Consider the following 13,544-nt stretch of genomic DNA (forward strand, 5'->3'; position numbering starts at 1 on the left):
GTAAAGTTTCTCCCCACCCTCCCTTCTTGTACTGTAGTCCTTTGGAAGAAAGTCCATGTGCACAGCCCACGCTTGAGGGCGAAGTGTCTAAATTATTTGGAATTCTGCATGGAGATCTGTTATAGTCTGTCCTGTTTACTATTTAGTCATTTATTTCTCTCAGTTTGGACTTAGGGACGTTTATTTTATACTTTGGGCTATAATGCAATACAACTTTATTTTTTTGTTCAGATGATTGTAACAGCTATGGCTATTACGAGCTCTTCATTTGGTTCCATCTGTCCCTTTGATGTGCCCCCAACATTGTAGTTTTCATTTGTTTTATTGAGCACTTCCTTATTTTCTGGCACTGCAAGAGCCATCTTGCACATTTCCTGTCCCAGTCTTAGAATCCACCATTTTTCTAAGGTCCTTTTTTATTGGAGAATGATATTAAAAACCAAGAACTGGGTGTGTGTTAAGCTATTCTTGCATTACTATAAAGAAACACCAGAGACTGGGTAATTCATAAAGAAAAGAGGTTTAATTGGCTCAGGGTTCTGCAGGCTTTATGGGAAGTATGGTGCTGGCATCTGCTTGGCTTCTAGGAAGGCCTCGGGAAGCATCCAATCATGGCAGAAGGTGAAGGGGGAGCAGGCACGTCACATGGTGAAAGCAGGAGCAAGCAAGAGAGAGTGGTAGGGGAGGTGCCACATACTTTTAAATGACCAGATCTTGCAAGAACTCCCTGTCAGCAAGTCAGCAGCAAGCCATGAGGGATCGATTCACCCCCATGATCCAAGCATCTCCCACCAGGCCCCACCTCCAGCACTGGATCATGTATCTGCCTCTGTCATATTACACAGAAGTTGCCCTGCCCTAAAAATTCCCCTGTGCTTCATATTGAACCCTCTGCCTCCCCACCCTATGAGCCCCTGACTACTACTACTGATCTCTTTATCATCTCTGTAGTTTTACCTTTTCCAGAATGTCATACAATGGAAAGCATTCAATATGTAGCCTTTTCAAGCTGGCGTCTTTCATTTAGCAATATGCATTTCAGTTACTTTCACATCGTTGTGTAGTTTGATAGTTCTTTTTGCTGAATAAAACTCCATTGTATGGATGTACCACTGTTCATTCATCTTTTGAGGGACCTCTTAGTTGTTTGCTTCCAAGTTTTGATGGTTATAAATAAAGCTGCTGTAAGGTTTCATATGCAGGTTTTTGTGTTGGTGAGTTTTGATAAAGAAATTGGTACATTTTTTTCTTGTATTTGTGGGCATAGAGTTATTTGTAATATTTCTTTATTATCCTTTTACTGTTCATGGGAACAGTATGATGACTCGTTCTTCATTGCTGATATTGGTAATTTGTCTTTTCTCTTTTTTCTAAGGGAAGAGAGGGTACAATCTAATCAGTTTTACCTGGCTAGAGGTTTATCACTTTTTTTGATCTTTTTAAAGAACCAGCTTTTGGTTTTGTTGATTTTTCTCTTACTGTTTTCCTTTTTCCAATTTCATTGATTTCTATTTTAATTTTTATTGTATTTTTTCTTTTGATTGTCTTAGGCTTAAATTGTTTTCCTTTTTATTTTTAATTTTTTAATTTTTAATTTTCTACTAAGTTCATGTCAGACGAGTAAAATGGGCTGACTTCGTAATAAGATTTGAGGGAGGCATATTTCCCACAAGCACATGAAAACCCAGTCACCACACTTATGAACTACAAAAGAATCAAATTGTTCTTCTTTCTCTGGTTTTCAGAAGTACAAGCTTAGGTTATTGACTTCAGATCTTTCTTCCTTTCTAATATTTTCATTTAATGCTGCACATTTTTCTCTAAACACTGTGTGCTTTGTATCCCACAAATGTTATAAGTTATATTTTCATTTTTACTTTAGTTCAATATATTGTTTAATTTTTGAGACTTCTTAGACCCATGGGTTATTTAGAAGTGTGTTAATTTCTAGATATTTGGGGATTTTCCAGATATCTCTGTTACTGATTTCTAGTTTAATTCATGTTATTTGAGACCATGTTTTGTATGCTTTCTAGTCTTGAATCTGTTAAGATGTGTTTTATGGTCCAGAATGTGGTCTATATTGGTGAATGTGAGCTAGAGAAGAATGTATGTCTACTATGATTGGATGGAATTTTCTATGAATGTCATTTAGATCAGGTTGATTGATAGTGCTGTGCTGTTCTAGTTATCAGTTTCTTTACTGATTTTCTGGCTGCTTGATCTATCAGTAACTGACAGTGTTGAAGTCTCCAACTGTAGTAGTGGATTTGTCTCTGTATATTTTTCTTAGTTTTTGCCTCATGTATTATGATGCCTTCTTATTTGAAGCATACACATTCAAGACTGCTACGTCTTCTTGGAGAACTGACCTCTTTATTATTATATAAGACCCTTTTTGTCCCTGATTATCAGACAAAATCTGTTTTGTCTGCAGTTACAATTACTCCAGCTTTCTTTTGATTTGTAATGTCAGCATGATATATCTTTCTCCATCCCTTTACTGTTAGCATATCTAAAGCTTTATAGTTCAAGTTGGTTTCTTACAGACATGATATAGTTAAGTCTTTTTAAAAAATTTTGTCCACTGTGACACTCTCTTTTGATTGGTGTATTTAGACAATTCACGTTAGAAGTGATTATTAATATCATTGGATTAGCGTCTTGCATCTTTGTAACTGTTTTGCACTCATTGCTTTTTTCTTTTTTCTTTTTCTTTTTTTTTTTTTTTTTTTTTTTTTTGAGACGGAGTCTCCCTCTGTTGCCCAGGCTGGAGAGCAATGGCGCAATCTTGGCTCACTGCAAGCTCCGCCTCCTGGGTTCACACCATTCTCCTGCCTGAGCCTCCCAAGCAGCTGGGACTACAGGTGCCCACCAGCACCCCTGGCTAATTTTTTGTATTTTTAGTGGAGACGGGGTTTTACCGTGTTAGCCAGGATGGTCTCGATCTCCTGACCTCATGATCCGCTCGCTTTGGCCTCCCAAAGTGCTGGGATTACAGGTGTGAGCCACCGTGCCTGACCTTTTATTTCTTTTTAATTGGACATTTTATGTGATTCAACTTTATTTCCTCTCTTATCTTGTATGAGCTTCCTATTCTTACAGCACAACTTATCTTACAGTTCTGGAAGTCAGAAGTCTGAAAAGCATTTCAGGGGACTAAACTCAAGGTGTTGGCAGGGCTGTTTCATTTTTTTGAGGTTCTGGGAGAGAATCTGTTTCCTTGCCCTATTGAGAAGCCACCTGCAGTCCTTGGCTTGTGGCCCTTTACTTCCATCTTCAAAGCCAGCAGTAGGTCGAGTTCTTCTCACATTGCATCAACTCTGATCTCTTTTGCCTCCCTCTTTCACATTTAAGGACCCTTGTAATTATATTGGGTCTACCCACATAATCCAGAATAATCTCTGTATTTTAACGTCATCTGAGTAGCAACTTTAATCTCATCTGCTACCTTAATTCTGGGGATTAGGATGTGTACATTTCTGAGGGGACCATTATCGGGGAATCTGCCCCAATATTCACGTAGGTTCTTTTCTATTTTCCTTAAGCGTAGGCCAGCTTGAGAAATAAAGGGACAGAGTACAAAAGAGAAAAATTTTAAAGCTGGGCATCCAGGAGAGACATCACATGCCGGTAGGTTCTGTGATGCCCCACAAGCCACAAAAACCAGCAAGTTTTTATTAGGGATTTTCAAAAGGGGAGGGAGTGTGCGAATAGGTGGGGGTCACAGACAGCAAGTACTTTACAAGGTAATAGAATATCACAAGGCAAGTGGAGGCAGGGCGAGATCACAGGACTACAGGACCAGGGCGAAATTAAAATTGCTAATGAAGTTTTGGGCACCATTGTCGTTGATAACATCTTATCAGGAGACAGGGTTTTGAGATCAACCAGTCTGACCAAAATTTATTAGGCGGGAATTTCCTCTTCCTAATAAGCCTGGGAGCGCTATGAGAGACTGGGGCTTATTTCACCGCTGTAGTCTCGACCATAAGAGATGAGCACACCTGGGGGGGCTGTTTATAAGCCTATGCCTCCAGGCGCATATTCTCTTTCCCAGGGATGTTCCTTGCTGAGAAAAAGAATTCAGCGATATTTCTCCCATTTGCTTTTGAAAGAAGAGAAATATGGCTCTGTTCTGCCCGGCTCACCGGCAGTCAGAGTTTAAGGTTATCTCTCTTATTCCCTGAACAATTGCTGTTATCCTGTTCTTTTTTCAAGATGCCCAGATTTCATATTGCTCAAACACACATGCTGTACAATTTGTGCAGTTAATGCAATTATCATAGGTCCTGGGGCGACATACATCTTCCTCAGCTGACAGGATTAAGAGATTAAAGTAAAGACAGGCATAGGAAATCACAGGGTATTGACTGGGGAAGTGATAAGTGTCCACGAAATCTTTACAATTTATGTTTAGAGATTGCAGTAAAGACAAGCATAAGAAATTATAAAAGTATTAATTTGTGGAACTAATAAATGCCCATGAAATCTTCACAATCCACGTTCTTCTGCCATGGCTTCAGCTGGTCCCTCCGTTTGGGGTCCCTGACTTCCCACAACAGACCATTATTCTGTCAGTTACCATGTAGCATATCAATTATACTTCTTTTAAAAAGTTTTTAGGCAGCTGAGGCAGGAGAATTGCTTAAACTTGGGAGGCGGAGGTTGCAGTGAGCCAAGATCATGCCACTGCATTCCAGCCTGGGCAACAAGAGCAAAACTCTGTCTCAAAAAAAAAAAAAAAAAGTTTTTAAGCTGGGTGCTGTGGCTCACCCCTGTAATCCCAGGATTTTGGGAGGCCAAGGCAGGTGGATCATTTGAGGTCAGGAGTTTGAGACCAGCCTGACCAACATGATGAAACCCCATCTCTACTAAAAACACAAAATTAGCTGGGCATGCTGGTGCACGTCTGTTGTCCCAGCTACTCAGGAGGCTGAGGCAGAAGAATTGCTTCAACCTTGGAGGTGGAGGTTGCAGTGAGCCAAGATCGTGCCACTTCCAGCCTAGGTGACAGAGTGAGACTCTGTCGCAAAAAAAAAAAAAAAAGAAAAAAATTCTAATGTGTAGAAAGCAAAAGTTCCTCTTCAAAGCTTCCCCTTTAAATCATAAATGTTATTGATATCTTTTCTCAGAACTTTCTTCAAGTTTTTTATTTTATAGTAATAACTCTCTGTTAAGCCTTATGTAGCAAATGTGACAGAATAAGCATACTCTGACTTCAGTATCTGTGTTAAACATGCTCACAGGCACATAATACATTTTGTGTCCTTGTACCTTAGTCAAATTATTCGTGCTGAACGTGCCCAGGCATGTCCCAGCTTGCAGCCTCCTCCCTTATTTGGGAATATTATTACTTTTCTAAATCCTTTCATAAGTAACTTCCTTTTTTCCTTTGTTCCTCACTACCTTTACCTATTTAGAAAAGTTTTGAACTGTTAGCCAATCGGGTTTTAGTTTCGATTGTGAGGTCTGGCTCCAGCCAATGGAGTCAGAACACAGCAATAGGGACCTCATGTATAAAGGATAAATATTCTAGTGTCTTTTTTACTTTGTGTGTGCTTGTGGCAGGATTGCTGACGGGCACCACCCTTTCTGCAGAGAGTAAACATTGCCTTGCTAAGGAAGCTTTTTGTCTGATTGCCGATTCTTCTCTGCGACATTGGGGAATAAGCATTTATTTCCAACATAGTGTTTACTCTAGAGTTTACAATATACATTTTATTTTATTTTTCAATTGGCATATAATTGTGTATATTTATGGGGTACATAGTGATGTTTCTATACATGTAATGTATCAGTGATCAGATCAGAGTAATTAGCATATACATCATCTCATACATTTATCATTTCTTTGTGTTGGGAACATTCAATATTCTCCTTATAGCTATTTGAAACTGTACAATATGTTATTGTTAACTGTAGTCATCCTACAGTGCTATAGACCAGTAGAACTTATTCCTCCTATCTAGCTATAATTTTGTATCCTTTAACAAATCTCTTCCTATCTCCTCCCTTCGCCCACCCTTCCCAGCCTCTAGTATCCTCTGTTCTAATTTTTCTGTGAGATCAACTGTTTTTCAGCTTCCACATATGAATGAGAACATGTGGTGTTTAACTTTCTGTTCCTGGCATATTTCACTTACTATCCTCCAGTTCCATCCATGTTGCTGTGAGTGACAGGATTCCACTCAAATTATGGCTGAATAGTATTTCATTGTGTTTATATTCCACATTTTCTTTATCTGTTCATCTGTTGGACACCCAGATTCATTCCGTATCTTGGCTATTGTGAATAATGCTGCAGTTAACATGGGGATGTAGATGTCTCTTCGATATACCAATTTCCTTTCCTTTGGATAAATGCCCAGTAGTGGGATTGCTGGTTCATATGGTATGCTATTTGTAGATTTTGAGGAACCTCTATACTGTTTTCCATAGTGGCTGTACTAGTTGATATTCTCACCCACAGAGTGTAAGAGTTCATTTTTCTCTGCATCCTCCCCAGCATTTGTTGGTTTTGTTTTATTTGTCTTTTTTGTAATAGCCACTCTAACTGGGATGAGATGATACCTCATTGTGCTTCTGATTTGCCGTTCCTTGATGATTTGTGATAAGTGAACATTTTGTCATATATTTCTTGGTTATTTGTCTTCTTTTGAGAGATGGCTATTCAGATCATTTGCCCATTTTTAAATCTGATTTTTTTTTTCCTGCTGAGATGTTTTAGTTTCTGATTTATTCTGGATATTAATCCCCTTTTGGATGAATAGTTTGCTTATATTTTCTCCCATTCTATAGGTTGTCTTTTCACTCTGCTGATTGTTTCCTTTGCTGTGTAGAAGTGTTTTAGTGTGACATAATCCCATGTGTTTGTTTTTGCTTTTGTTGCCTGGGCTTTTGAAGTTGTATTCATAAAATATTTTCCCAGATTAACGTCCTGAAGCATTTCCCCTGTTTTCTTTCAGTAGTTTTATAGTTTCGGGTCTTACATTTAGGTCTTTCATCCATTTTGAGTTGATTTTCATATAGAGGTGGGAGGCTAGTTTCATTTGTCTGCATATGAATATCCAGTTTTCCCAGTACCATCTATTGAAGATACTGTCCTTTCCCCAGTGAGTATTCTTGGCATCTTTGTCAATAATCAGTTGGCTGTAGATATTGTGGATTGATTTCTGGGTTCTCTATTCTGTTCCATTACTCTGTGTGTCTGTTTTTATGCCAGTACCATGTTGTTTCCATCACTACAGCTTTGTAGTATATTTTGAAATCTGGGAGCATGGCGCTTCCAGCTTTATAATTTTTTTTTCCTCTTTGAGTTGTAAGCCACTTTTAGTATATTTGGAACCCTGTGGGTGTGGTGGTAAAGTGTGAGGGAGGGTGGGAGTTCTGGAATCTGGTTAAATCTCAGTCTGACAGTGGGTCTGGGTCTCACATAGGTTCACTCTTACGGTGGGCTGTGATCTTCACAAGTATTTCTCTAGTGTTAGAGCTCTTCTCCCCTGTCACCTATTCCTGCCCTATTTCCTTGAGGCCCTGACCTTTGCGGATTTTTTTGCCCTGTAGGTATGACAGGAAGGCTGGAGGGGGCTGGAATGGGAGGAATGCCCTTTGCATTCCCCTAGTTAGGAGAAGGATCTAGCAAAGTTTTTTTCCCCTGGAGCAAATGACTTTGTGGCAGAGAAAACTCTGGGCTTATTACTCTTCCCCTCCCCTGCCAGAGGGATCTCTCTGGGATCTTTTACCTTAGTGCCTGGTGGCGTTCCTGGAGGTAAAGCCCACAGAAGTGTGGGTCTCGCACCTCCTGAGACTGCTTCCCCGAGTTTCTCACTCTCTCACTAGTCCACACCAAGCCTCCAGCACCAGCTTATGGCTCTGGCAGTTTCTGCTCCAGGTAAGCGGATCTCCTCTGTGTCTTTCCAGGTTTCCAGCACAGTTTGCCTTGTTAGCTCGGTTCTCTGATGGTCCCAAAAGAGCCATTGATTTTGAATTTTCCCAGCTTTTTCTCATTACATGTTGCAGCTGAAAGCGAAGTCACCACCTTCTTTTTAACTTGTATTTTGTGACTTGTTACCACTTCAGTGCTTTAGACATATAGGCTCAGTACTGCAATATTGTGTCTAGGTTTGATTATGCTAAATTTAATCTTTCTTATGTATCACCGGATTAGTAAGGATTTCAAACTACACTGCCTGGTAGCTTTCGCTTTCCTTAGAAAAGCTTATCACTTTTTGACTGGGCCCGGTGGCTCCCGCCCATAATCCCAGCACTTTGGGAGGCCAAGGCCGGTGGATCACCTGAGGTCGAGAGTTTGAGACCAGCCTCACCAACATGGAGAAACTCCGTCTACAAAAATACAAGCCGTGGTGGTACATGCCTGTAATCCCAGCTCCTTGGGAGGCTGAGGCGGGAGAATCGCTTGAACCTGGGAGGCGGAGGTTGCGGTGAGCTGAGATTGCGCTATTGCACTCCAGTCTGGGCAACAAGAGTGAAACTCTGTCTCAAAAAAAAAAAAAAAAGACACTTTGGGAGGCCGAGGCGGGCAGATCATGAGGTTAGGAGATCGAGACCATCCTAACACACTGAAACCCCGTCTCTACTAAAAATACAAAAAAATTTGCCGGCCGTGGTGGCGGACTGCTGTAGTCCTGGCTACTCTGGAGGCTGAGGCAGGAGAATGGCGTGAACCCGGGAGGTGGAGCTTGCAGTGAGCCGAGATCGTGCCACTGCACTCCAGCCTGGGTGACAGAGTGAGACTCCGTCTCAAAGGAAAAAAAAAAAAAAAAAAAAAAAGAAAGAAAAGTTTATCACTTTTTTAAATATTCTGTTCCTGCAAGTATAAAGATATCTTACTACTTTTCAGAAAAACGTTTTTTGCATTATTTTGCACTTTAAGGCAACAAAAGCTGTAAAGGCTCTCTTTATTAGATTTTTCATTTAGAAATAAATTAGTTCATCTAAGGATTTGTCAAATTGTTCCTTTTCTGTTGAAACCTGAATTGATTAGTTTTGGTTCCTCTGGAAGCAGATCTTGAGATAGAAATCTGAATCCAAGTTGTGTATTTGCAAGGTAATCCCAGGACACACCAGTAGGGGAATGAAGTGCGCCATCTAGGAAAGACAGCCAATAAAGGGCATGTTTTCAAGCCAGGTCCCGCTGTGGACAAATGAAGCTTGATTGTGCTGGGGAATTGTAGAGCCAGTGTAGCATATGTATGTCAGAGTTGTGATTTTTCCACTGGGGGTTTGGAGAGAGGCTGGATTTAAGGAAGCTGGAGTCTTCTTATCAGTATATTGTGAGGACTGCCCTCAGGTAGGTACACATTCCCCTGCAGTTTGGGCCTGCCCTGCACGTGGGCAGATGGGCTTCGGAAGCCAGAGATACAGGTACTGGCAGTTGGAATTCAGAACACTGTGCAGGATGGTAATGCTCAAGGGGACCTGCAAACAACAGTAACTGCGATGTTTATTTACTGGGCTTGGTTAACAGCATGAGCTAGGATCTGGTGATTTGCCAGATTGATTAAGTCTGTCAGCTTTCTAAACCTGTTGAGGTGGTAGATTCTCAGAAATTAATTTCCTATACAGTTAACTATGTATGGAGGAAAAAAGTTTTCTGAAAAAGGCCCATAGCTGGGCATGGTGGCTCACGCCTATAATCCCAATACTTTGGGTGGATGAGGTGAGGATCGCTTGAGCCCAGGAGTTGGAGACTACAGTAAGCTATGATCATAACCACTGCACCCCAGCCTGGGTGACAGTGAGACCTTGTCTCAAAAATAAGGCCCAAGATTCTGTCACAGTTTGATTTGCTGATGTTCTTTTTGGCAGTACCTAGCCTGCACTCTTTGAAATGACAAAACAACTGTTTAGAAAATAGCCCTGGCCTTGTGCTTCCGATAATGGTCTGAGTAACCTAGTTAAAGCCAGCTGATACTTTTCTGAAAAGCATCAAGGAATTTACAACATAGTAAAGAATTACTGGGCTAAGATTTGGGAGATGATAGAAATCCAGAGACGTGAGCCTCTGACCCAGGGCCGCTTTTGCCCGGCTATTTGCTGTTCTGGAAGAGCAGGTGAGAGGCTGAGCAGTGTAGTTAACTGACTCACAGGAGGACAGGAACAAAAACTGGAGTCTAGAACTTGCTGTGGGTAAGAATCCTGGTGAGCCACCTGGGGTTAATGTTGAAACCTTGAGAGGCTGCCATCCAGAACACTCATGGGCTGGGAGTGTGCCAGCCTTTGCCTGGACTGAAGCTCCATGGGGTCACCTGGGGGTTTAGTAAATCTCAAATGGTGAAATGGATTAGGGTGATCTCAAATTGCTGGTGACCCCAGTCACCTAACAGAGACAGATGAAAATCCTCTCCAGAAGAAGATAACATCTCATGCCTCAAATTATTTCTGAAATGATTTTTCAAATAGTGTCCACCATACCACCAAGTCAGTGTAACCAGGCCCACTGGGAGACTACCTTAACAAGAACCCGCACAGATAACAGAGGATAGAAACAGGCTTTGCAGACAGTGGAATGACCAGACAGATGCTAAAGCATATGTTTATTATGTTCATGGAGATAAAAGTTGAATAAAAACATTTCAACAAGGAACTGGAAACTTAGTATAAGGGGGCAAAGCAGACCTGAAAAACAACTAAATACTAGATCTAAAAAACACAGTAGCCAAAATGGAGGATTCAGTGGATTCAGCAGATTAGATACTGCTGAAGAGAAAAGTGAGCCCCCGAGCGATCAGAAGAAACCTCTCTGAATGAAGTGTGAGGGGGGAAAGGCTGGACAACACTGAAGAAGCTGTAAGAAACATACTCCATCCTGAGAAAGTCTGACATATGTGATTTGAATCCTAGAGGAGAAGAGGGAGGTGGGTAGACGGAATATTTGTTTTTGTTTTTGTTTTTTTTAAGACGGAGTTTCACTCTTGTTGCCCAGGCTGGAGTGCAATGGTACAATATCGGCTCACCCCAGATCCAAGTGATTCTTCTGCCTCAGCCTCCTGAGTATCTGGGATTACAGGTGTATGCCACCATGCCCGGCAAATTTTGTATTTTTAATAGAGACAGGGTTTCTCCATGTTGGTCAGGCTGGTCTTGAACCCCCGACATCAGGTGATCCACCCGCCTCAGCCTCCCAAAGTGCTGATGACAGGCGTGAGCCACTGCGCCCAGCCAGAAGGAATATTTGAATAAATAATGGCAAAGATTTTTGAAACCCCATGAAAGATGACAATCCACAGAATTAAGAGATTCTAAATATAGCATAAGGTGATTCTTAGTTTTCCACTTCTAAGTAATATGCAAATTCATTTTCCTTAGATTGAGCTTCCTTCCTCTCCTCCTTTCTAATTTTAGCAGTGGTTTTCAGAATTCTGCTGAGAGTAAGTGTTTTTCTAACAAGTGATGAATTACATGTTTTTTTTAAATCACATTTACAAAATAATTTATGTGCTAGAGTTCCAAAAATTTTGATTGGACAAAAAGGATGCAACTTCTGTTTTGATTGAAGACTGCGAGATAAGAACATCTTAAATAAAAGGCAAGCTTTCCAGACCCAAAGGATTAGTTTATAATGCAGGAATTTCAGCATAATGGGCAGTCAGGGGGCAGAGCCCCTCACTAGCACCCCTCAGTCATTGTTTATAGGTAGCTCCTACTCTGTCTCCCTTGGCCGACTAGGAAGAATGCCTCTCACGGATGAATGGCATAGCTGACACAGGAAAGAGTATGTGTAGGATGCAAGTGAAAACCCTTTAATTAATACTACTACTATTAATAATTATGTATAACAGCTGGACACAGTGGCATGTGCCCATAGTCATTTTATTTCAATTTATATTATTTGTTTTCCTTACTGTTCTTTTCTACCTCATAGAATTAGGAGGTAGAAACTATTGACCTCATGCTTGCTCCCTGAGGCTAGCTTTTACCTGAGGTAGCTTTTACCTTCTTGTCTTCCACAGGTCTATAGTGAGCAAGAGCTGCTACTTTTTACTTGGGCATTCATTCAAAGTGTTGAAGAATAACGGTCAGCCTCTACCATCCCTTATTCACTGGCTCATCAGCTGTCCCAGGTTTTGCTCTTTTAGGTATTTGCCATGTTGTTTGTCCTTTTAGTTTCTTTTCTGTGTGTTTGATTAAATTTGCTTCTTTCTCCCATCAGCATTACCTTGTGGTTTTCTTCTGCATTTGAGACACAGTGTTAGACATTTCATGCATTCATGTTCTTTTCGATTGTCTTACAGAGAAGAGATTCATAAATATCAGGGATGTCTGAGGATCATTCCCAGGGAACATATGATGTCTGGAATTTGCTCTGAACCTTTCCTAATTCAGCAATCACCTTATGTGTAATTATAAACTACTATTGGTAGCTATATTTTCTTCTAGCTTTCTGGGTAGATAAGGAATGAGAAAGAATAATGTGTACTTTTATGTTGTCGTCACCTGGTAATTTCACAGGGGTATGTAGGTACCGTACTGTTGTAAATTAATATTTGTACTCACATGACTACAGCTGAGTTAAAATATGAATGTGCCTCTTTTATGGAAAAAGCTAATAAATATTTGCTGTTTGACAATTTGTAATGCAAGAGTATCTTACAAGAAAATAGCTGGAAACTACTGAAAGGTAAATAAATACATTTTAAATGCATTAAATATTATGAAAATTAGTTTATTCTGATAGAAAATGAAAGCTGTCCTGTGAAATAGAATTTTCTCATTAGTCTTGTGGTAAAAGATGGACATTAAAAGGTGGTTAAGAATTTCAGATTAGATAATGATTCATAGAGGAAAAACTATTCTTCAAATTGTGCTTTTAGAACATTTGTTCAGTACTCAAATTTTATTCTCATATTTTTGACAAATTGATGGAATTAAAATATTCTTTCAGTGTGCTTAAACCCGCTCAGTTTTCTTTGTGCTTGTGGCTGTGGAAATTCCCTTTGCTTGTGAGGTTAAAATAATATGGTATCCTATTTCTTTCATAGCCTTAAAGTATTTAAGCTTTTCCATAGTTGTTCTTATATTTTCAAGTTAGGGAGTTTCTAAGAAATTTTTTACCTCATTTATTAAATCACTACATATTCCTTGTAGAAAATGTTTTAAATAAAAGAACAAAGAAAATTAGCCATGATGCCACTAACCTGAGTCTATTAATTTTTTGGTAGTTGCCAAAAGCAGTATAGCATTTTGTAGATAGTGTAGAAAGATGAAAAATAAGTAGTAGATTACGTAGCAAAACATTAAAGTGGTGAGACTTCTGGTGATTTTTAAATAGTTTCCTTTTTGCTTGTCTGTGTTTTCTGAGCTTTTAGCACAATAGCAAAAAAAACATTAATTGCGGGCCAGGTACAGTGGCTCACGCCTGTAATCCCAGCACTTTGGGAGGCCTGGGCGGGAGGATCACCTGAGGTCAGGAGTTCAAGACCAGCCTGTCCAACATGGCGAAACCCCATCTCTAATAAAAAAAAAAACACAAAATATTAGCCGGGCCTGGTGGCGGGCCCCTGTAACCCAGCTACTCAGGA

The 13,544-nt window shown here is 40.2% G+C and overlaps 1 protein-coding gene and 1 non-coding gene across 10 annotated transcripts in view; one reads left to right on the top strand and one right to left on the bottom strand.

The window, feature by feature from the left end:
* Positions 1-13,544, top strand: part of GALNT11 (polypeptide N-acetylgalactosaminyltransferase 11) — a 97,331-nt gene that overhangs the window by 41,702 nt on the left and 42,085 nt on the right. For 4 of the 9 annotated variants that reach the window (XM_054495260.2, XM_054495261.2, XM_063668004.1 and 1 more), the window contains one exon: positions 11,976-12,101. The exons of the other annotated variants lie outside the window; for them this stretch is intronic. The gene's annotated coding sequence lies outside the window, so the exon portion shown is untranslated. The remainder of the gene's footprint in view (positions 1-11,975; positions 12,102-13,544) is intronic. 9 annotated transcript variants of the gene reach the window in all.
* LOC129041866 (small nucleolar RNA U13) lies at positions 1,611-1,716 on the bottom strand. Its single transcript, XR_008503993.1, has one exon. It is a non-coding gene; the product is annotated as a small nucleolar RNA U13 (small nucleolar RNA).

This window comes from Pongo pygmaeus, chromosome 6, assembly GCF_028885625.2.
Source record: "Pongo pygmaeus isolate AG05252 chromosome 6, NHGRI_mPonPyg2-v2.0_pri, whole genome shotgun sequence".
Lineage (NCBI taxonomy): Eukaryota > Metazoa > Chordata > Mammalia > Primates > Hominidae > Pongo > Pongo pygmaeus.